The sequence below is a fragment of the Cebus imitator genome, unplaced genomic scaffold (assembly GCF_001604975.1).
Source record: "Cebus imitator isolate Cc_AM_T3 unplaced genomic scaffold, Cebus_imitator-1.0 Scaffold737, whole genome shotgun sequence".
Taxonomy (NCBI): Eukaryota; Metazoa; Chordata; class Mammalia; order Primates; family Cebidae; genus Cebus; species Cebus imitator.
In genome coordinates, this window is record NW_016108052.1 from 237,084 (window position 1) to 244,479 (window position 7,396).

Below are 7,396 nucleotides of genomic sequence, written 5' to 3' on the forward strand. Positions count from 1 at the left end.
TTTTTTTGAGACAGGATCTTACTCGGTCACCCAAGCTGGGGTACAGTTGCGCAATCTTGACTACTGCAGCTTCCATCTCCTGGGCACAAGCAATCCTCTCACCTCAACCTCCTGAGTAGCTGGGACTACATGCACACACCACCACACCCAGCTAATTTTATTTTATTTTTTGTAGAGATGCGGTTTCACCATGTTGCTCAGGCTGGTCTTGAACTCCTGAGCTCAAGAGATCCTCCTGCCTCAGCCTCGCAAAGTGCTGGGATTACAGGTATGAGCCACCACGCCTGGCCCACAATTTTCTAACCTATATAAAATAAGGATATCTGTTAGCAATATGTCAATAATTGTTAAATGGGTATGGTAACAATTTTTTGATTTATAAATTTTTTGGTCCAAATTTTTATATTTGGACCATTCTTGTGAACATTTTAATTTCTCCATTATAAAACATTAATGAAAAAGGAAAACCTCTGCTTAGCTGCTTCCCTCTCATCTGGATCAAACAAAATAAAGTATATTATCTTACTATGTTGGGTAGTGTCTAAGTGGTTTAAGATTTTTTTTTAAATCTTCTTCACTAAATATAATATGTAGCCAAAAGGATAGCTGAGGATTGAAAAAACCAACTCTAGAAGCATTTGATAGTGCTTTGTTCTGGCATTTTTACATGAAGAATCATGATTTTCTTATCAAAAGGTAATGATTCAGGAAAAAGTCAACCAACATGTTCAGAGCTAAATGTGGATATTAGCAGTCTTTTGCCAATCTGCAGATAAAAACTGACTGACACTAAATATAATTTTAGGTTTCTGCCATAAATTCTTCTTAAATCTTTAGCATCTGCTACAACTTGGCCACACTAGAGCCTAATGTGATATCTAATTCAATTCATTCATTAATTCAACAAATGTCAACCAGCTGCTTACTGTGCCAACCTCTGTGCCAGGTGCCAGAGCGAAAGGAGAAAACGAAGACCTGGTGCCTGTCTTCCTGGGGTACAAACTTGCACATTTATTTACCTTATTATATCATACTTACAATTCTACAGCTATGCAAAGTACACCGCAGAGTGAGAATGGCGCCCCCTACCACTGTGCAGTGCATCACCTGCATATTCCAACACGACCGCAGCTCTGGAGTCTAACACAGGATTTCTCAGCTTGGCAGTACTGACATTTTGGGCTGGACAATTCTTTGTTGTGGAGGGCTGTCTCGTGCCCTGTATATCTGGCAGCATCTCTGGCTTCTACCCACTAGACATACCATCGCCCCAAATGATAACCAATCCTGTCTCCAGACACTGCCAAATGTTGGTGAGAGAGCGCAAAACTGAGCCTTTTTGCAAACCGCTGTTCTAACACTAGTAGCTATTAAGTAGCAGAGGTAGAACTAGGACCCAGATTTATTCTGGTTTTTCTCAAAATAATGCTTTAATTGCAAAAGCAATGTGTGATCACTGTCAAAATTCAAACCCATAAGTTCATGAAGAGTAAGCATTCTCTCCCTCTCCTCCTCTCCTTCCCCTTCACTCCAAGGGTAACCATTTTTAAGTTTGATATGTAGATATTTTAAATTACATACATGTTCACTCACACACAGAAACATGTTTTCCTCTTTTTAAGTTCTACAACTTGCTTTTTTCATTCAATATATACACCAGTAGACCTTCAACTACCTCCAGTCTTCCTTCATAAGCTGCAAAGCGATCTTCATTATGGGTGCATCATACTTTATTTAAGCTTTCACTACTGATTGGCATTTATAGTCCTCAGTGTTTGCTTATTTCTAATAATGCTACAATGGAAAAAATGCTGTAATTAACACATCTATTTTTCCACACTGATGCAAAGATTTCTATAGCACTGATTTTCAGAAGTGAAACTGCTGAGTCAAGGGGACGCACTGGGAGATCTTGCTAGGCGCTGCCAATAGCTTTCCTTTCTTCTTCACAGGCTGCCATAAAAAGGAAATGAGAAGAGTGATGTATATTATATCTCCCCAAATCATAATGAAGGCATTCCTGGAGCAGTTAATCTACCCCTGAAGTCTCCTTGTACCTTTTTACAAGTTAACAAAAAGTGACTTGTACTCTTTAAAAAAAAAAAAAAAAAAAACCTCTTTGCAGCAGTCCTAGGAGGGCTATTTTAAGCAACAGCAAGATAAAGCAGTGAACATAACCATTTTGTAAACAAGGGGAAATGTGTACTATGTCCAATATTTTCAATGTGACCAACAAGAATGCTTACCAATCATTATTTTAAGTATTACAGATGAAATATAGGGGGATTATTTTCACTCCAGGATTTTCATTATATTTTCTATTGATTTTTATCACAGAATTATAGGATAAAGTTACACTGTAACTGATATGCTTTCGTAAACTTAATTTAATATCTCACCCTGACTCTCAGAACACTTGCAGTAAGAAAACAAATGACCTTAGGTGGTATTAATTTAGGTGCAGTCAATAGTTCTCAAGGAGAGGAGACAACCTGCATACTAAAAAAAAAAAATAGGGGGGCTGAGCATCATCAGATCAAGTAACTGCAGAGTTCATTATCTTAATTTGGGGCTATAAATCTCTCCACAGGCAATAAATATGTATTATGAGCTAGTACATTTACAGTATTATAGAATAAAACACCTAATGACACACGAAGTTGCCTGTATGACCTTGAAAACACTCTTGCAAATTTCCCCCTTAGATGCGTCCAACTATAAATGAATACTAAGGACTGGAAGGAAATATGGCAAAGTGAAGACAGCTGCTTTGTTAAGACACCAGGATAATGCTTGTTTTCTTAGCTTCTATTAGCCTTACATTGTTTGGGCTACAATTCATTGTAAATTCACTATTTCGATAATTACTTTCATCAGCTTTCCTTGATAGCTCACCCAATTGGTACGAATGTGGAACTTTCTACAACCTTGCTACTTACTTGTGATACACTGACCAACAATATTCATGTCACCTGGGAGCTTGTTAGAAATGCAGAGTCTCAGGCCCTGCCTCTGACCTACTGGATCAGCATGTGCTTCCTCAGGGAATTCCTGTGTACATTTAAGTCTCAGAAGCCCTGGGTCAACAAGACCTAGAGAAGTGGCTCTCAAGGGGTAATGAATGCAAAGAACAATTTTGCCCCCAGGGCACATTTGACAACGTGGGGAGACATTTTTCAGTGGGTGCTACTGGCATCTCATGGCTAGAGACCAGTATGCTGCTAAACATCGTATAAGGCACAGGACACCCCCTCTCTGACAACAAAGAATTACCCAGTACAAAATTTCAGAGATTTAGAAACCCTGACCTAGAGGAAAGAGTTTTGCCTAATTCCATATAGTTGACTGTAAAAAAAAAACCAGATTTAAAAAAAAAAAAAAAAAAAACCCTAAAAGTTCATATTGTCTTTTTTGTCAGAATTCAAATATTTATATTTAAATCCTATTTTTACTGGTATAAGGCTATATTTTATAATCACACTTTGGAAGAAAAGAGTATGAGGTCACTGAATTAAATACTATATGAAGAGCCGGGCATGGTGACTCACGACTGTAACCCCAGCACTTTGCCAGGCCAAGGCGGGCAGATCACTTGAGGCCAGAAGTTCAAAGTCCAGCCTGGCCAACATGGCCCCATCTCAACAACAACAACAAAAAACAAACAAACAAACAAAAAACCATAAGTTGCCAGGCATGGTGGCACACGCCCGTAATCTCAGCTACTTAGGAGGCTGAGGCATGAGAATTGCTTGGACCAAGAAGGCAGAGGTTGCAGTGAGCTAGGCTCATGTCACTGCACTCCAGCCTGGGTAACAGAGCAAGGTCCTGCCTCAATAAAAATAATAAACAAACAAACAAACACAGTAGGAGAAACAATATGTTTCCTCAAAATGAGAACAAAACATCTAAATTAACATTTTTTCATCATAGAACAGAAAAGCATAATTTCAAATAATCCTATCACATTGTAATTACAAAACTATACCCAGGCCAGGTGCAGTGGCTCACGCCTGTAATCCCAACAGTTTGGAAGGCGGAGGCAGGCAGATCACCTGAAATTAGGAGTTTGAGACCAGCTTGGCCAACATGGAGAAACCCCTGTCTCTACTAAAAATACAAAAATTAGCTGGGCATGGTGGTGGCATGTCTGTGATCCCAGCTACTCAGGAGGCTGAGGCAAAAGAATCACTTGAACCCAGGAGGTGGAGGCTGCAGTGAGCCGAGATCAGGCCACTACACACCAGCCTGGGCAACAGAGCGAGACTTTGTCTCCAAAAAAAAAAAAACTATACCCGTACTGTTCTGTGGAACAGATTTCTAAAGAAACAAATTCTAAACTTCTTTCAAAAACAATTCCAACATTTAACAACTCTAATTGTCAACATGCTTATTTAATATTGAACTTAAACTTAATTCTAATGTTTTGGGAAGAAAAATAATGTTATTAGAAAAAAAAATGTTCTGTACTGAAATTACTGAACTAAAACTTCATATCCTAATTATAAAAAATTACTTGCTAGATCTAATTTGTAGATTATAGGTTGAAAAAGAAAGCTATTCTAAAACTGACTGAAAACCTTCGAGTTCAACCCATAGGCTACATTAATAAACACAGGAAATACATGGACAAATGAAATCGTATCTTCCATATCTTCCAGCTGCTTACAGTCTAGTTCATAGAGCATATTTACTATTTCTAGGACATCAAAGTAATTGCAAATTGCAAATTAAATTGTGTATAAATTTTATCTAGGGACATATACATAACAAAAGTAAAACTGACCATCACTATGTATATTTATTTCTGTTAGCTTCTGAAAATGTTAATGAAAATGACTAAAGGTAAGAAGAAAAAAATCTTTCGTAGCTCTCATTTTCTATGAATCATTTTCCTGTTTTATTTGCAGCCACTATATATACTAATTAAAATAAAGTTTCAATCATTTAAAATGTCACACAGCATGCAGCCATAAAAAAGAATGAGTTCATGTCCTTTGCAGGGACATGGATGAAGCTGGAAACCATCATTCTCAGCAAACTAACACAGGAACAGAAAACCAAACATTGCATGTTCTTACTCGTAAGTGGGAGGTGAACAATGAGAACACATGGACACAGGGAGGGGAGCATCACACACCAGGCCTGTAGGGGGGTTAGAGGCAAGCGGAGGCAGAGCATTAGGACAAATACGTAATGCATGCAGGGCTTAAAACCCAGGTGATGGGTTGATAGGTGCAGCAAACCACCATGACACATGTCTACCTATGTAACACACCTGCATGTTCTGCACATGTATCCCAGAACTTAAAGTTAAAAATTAAAAAAATAAATGTCACAGCTAAGAAATATAACCATTAGCTTTAAAATGTCACACAACTAAGAAATACAACTAGTTAGTTAATGACTATCCCATAATCACTGCCCCAATCACAGGTCAGTTTAAAACGCTTGCATTATCTTAATGTGCTAGTTCACTATACTTTAATACACTGTTCTTTGTCTTCTGAGCCACTTTCCATAGCTCTGTGACCGTTTATCAGTCAAATAATGGCTGGTAGCTGACTAGATACTCTCTTTGCCTGGGGACTCACTCACAGAAAACCATAAAGAAAGGTTACTTACTATTAAGAACCTACGGTGAATATGAAAACAATAAATTGTAAAAATAAATAATTACAGTTGAATTTAAAAAACTTAAAGTTGAATTAACTTTAACACTTTTAACTGTGTGCCTTCTAAGGGCACACAGAATCTTAGAATTTTCGAGGTGGAGGAAGGGATCCTTTAATGGCCCTTCACCATACAGATGAGGAAACTAATATCCAGAGAGGTAACACTGCTCCACTCCGTCCTTCCACAAACCTTCACTGGGCTCCTACAGTAAGGCAGATGTTGGGGATACAAAGATATAAACAACACAAGAATCACAGTTCTTAAGGAGCTCACATGGAACAAAGAGAAAACATAGTTGCAATACGACCAGATAATTATTATGAGGGATATTAACTAAGTGGGGCAGAAAGCAGGAAATAATTTCATTTGGTTATAACACTGAACACCATGCATGAAGGGAGATAGCTATTTACACTATTTAATGCTTGGCTACAGTGTTTTATATTAAAATAGATGAAACAGATTTTTAAAGTTCAGTTTCATCAAAACGGGTAGAGAAGTACCATTTTCTCGAGTGTCAGGCACTGTGCCTGGCATTTTATATGTATTATTTAATTCTCCAAAGAACTCTGAGAGGTCAGCACGATTACCCCCATTTCTTAAAGAAGGAACCAGCTGAGAGAAGTTTGTCCCAGTCAGGGTGCACCAGAGCCATAATTTGAATACAGGTTTGCCTGGCTCCAAAATCACATTCCTTTCTTTCTGTTAAACTCTCTCTCTGCTCAGGATTTATTTAATTTGTTTAAATCGCCCTCCATCTTATTTCTCTTCGGTCTACGCTAAGCAATACATCCTACGCTAAGCAATGAATTATTCTAGTCTTCAAAGTTATTACTCCTAAAATCAGGAGTCATAGTTTAAAAACCTTAACAAAAGAAAGGCAAGAAAAGGTTCTTGCAATATTTCGCCTATTCAAAAAAACTCACTGATAAACCCTGAAATACAGACGTAGAGAACTCCTATCGTATCTTGCTTAACGGATGCTCAGCATTTCTAAGTTCAGATCACACAACAGGTGCTCCACAAATGTTAGTATTTTTCTTCCAGGTATTGAGAGAACTGACTCTAAAACTTTCTCAAGCACTTGAAATGTGTAGGACTACGCGACTTCTTTTGTTGTTCCCATCCCCTGTTCAGAACCTCTTGAAACACGGCAGGCTGGAAAAAGCTGTGCTCCAAGGAGCTAGTGAGGAGCTTTAGATCCAAACGATAAGCCCAGAAGCCAGGGAAGCCGGCCGCCTAGCCTGCTACAACACACGCTTTTCATCTCCAGCGAAAGGGAAGGTTATCAAATGCTGCGGTGGGTGGGGGACAGGGATGGGAGAAGAGGAGGAGGCAGGAGGTGGAAGATCAAGTCCCGATCCCTGGAATGAAACCCAGAGTCTCCATAGCCCGCGAATAGGCAACGAAGCGGGAAGCTTGGCTGCCACCAGGAAAGGAAAGCCCCGCCGGACCCTTTACGGAAGAAGTTGCACGAAGTCTGCGCTAAGCCAGCTCCGCGGTCTCCAGGAACGCAGGTCGCGGAGTACAACGAAAAGCCACCCAACTGGTCTCTCCTCTGCATTTAAACGGAAACCTCACTCCCAGCCCCGAGAGAAAAAAACCCACCTTCCCTGCAACCAGCTCTCCCGTCGGCCGTGGCAGGGCGGCCGCCCGGGCACCGCGTGGGGTCGCCCCACCCCTGTGCCGCCTGGGCTCACCTACCTGCGCGCCCCCCGCCCCG

General features: G+C 39.8%; 1 protein-coding gene across 1 annotated transcript in view; it reads right to left on the reverse strand.

The window, feature by feature from the left end:
- CHRNA5 (cholinergic receptor nicotinic alpha 5 subunit) overlaps window positions 1-7,387 on the reverse strand; it is a 27,254-nt gene extending 19,867 nt beyond the window's left edge. Inside the window, exon 1 of the mRNA XM_017519329.2 lies at window positions 7,374-7,387. The gene's annotated coding sequence lies outside the window, so the exon portion shown is untranslated. The remainder of the gene's footprint in view (window positions 1-7,373) is intronic.
- Between the last annotated feature and the right edge of the window lie 9 nt (window positions 7,388-7,396).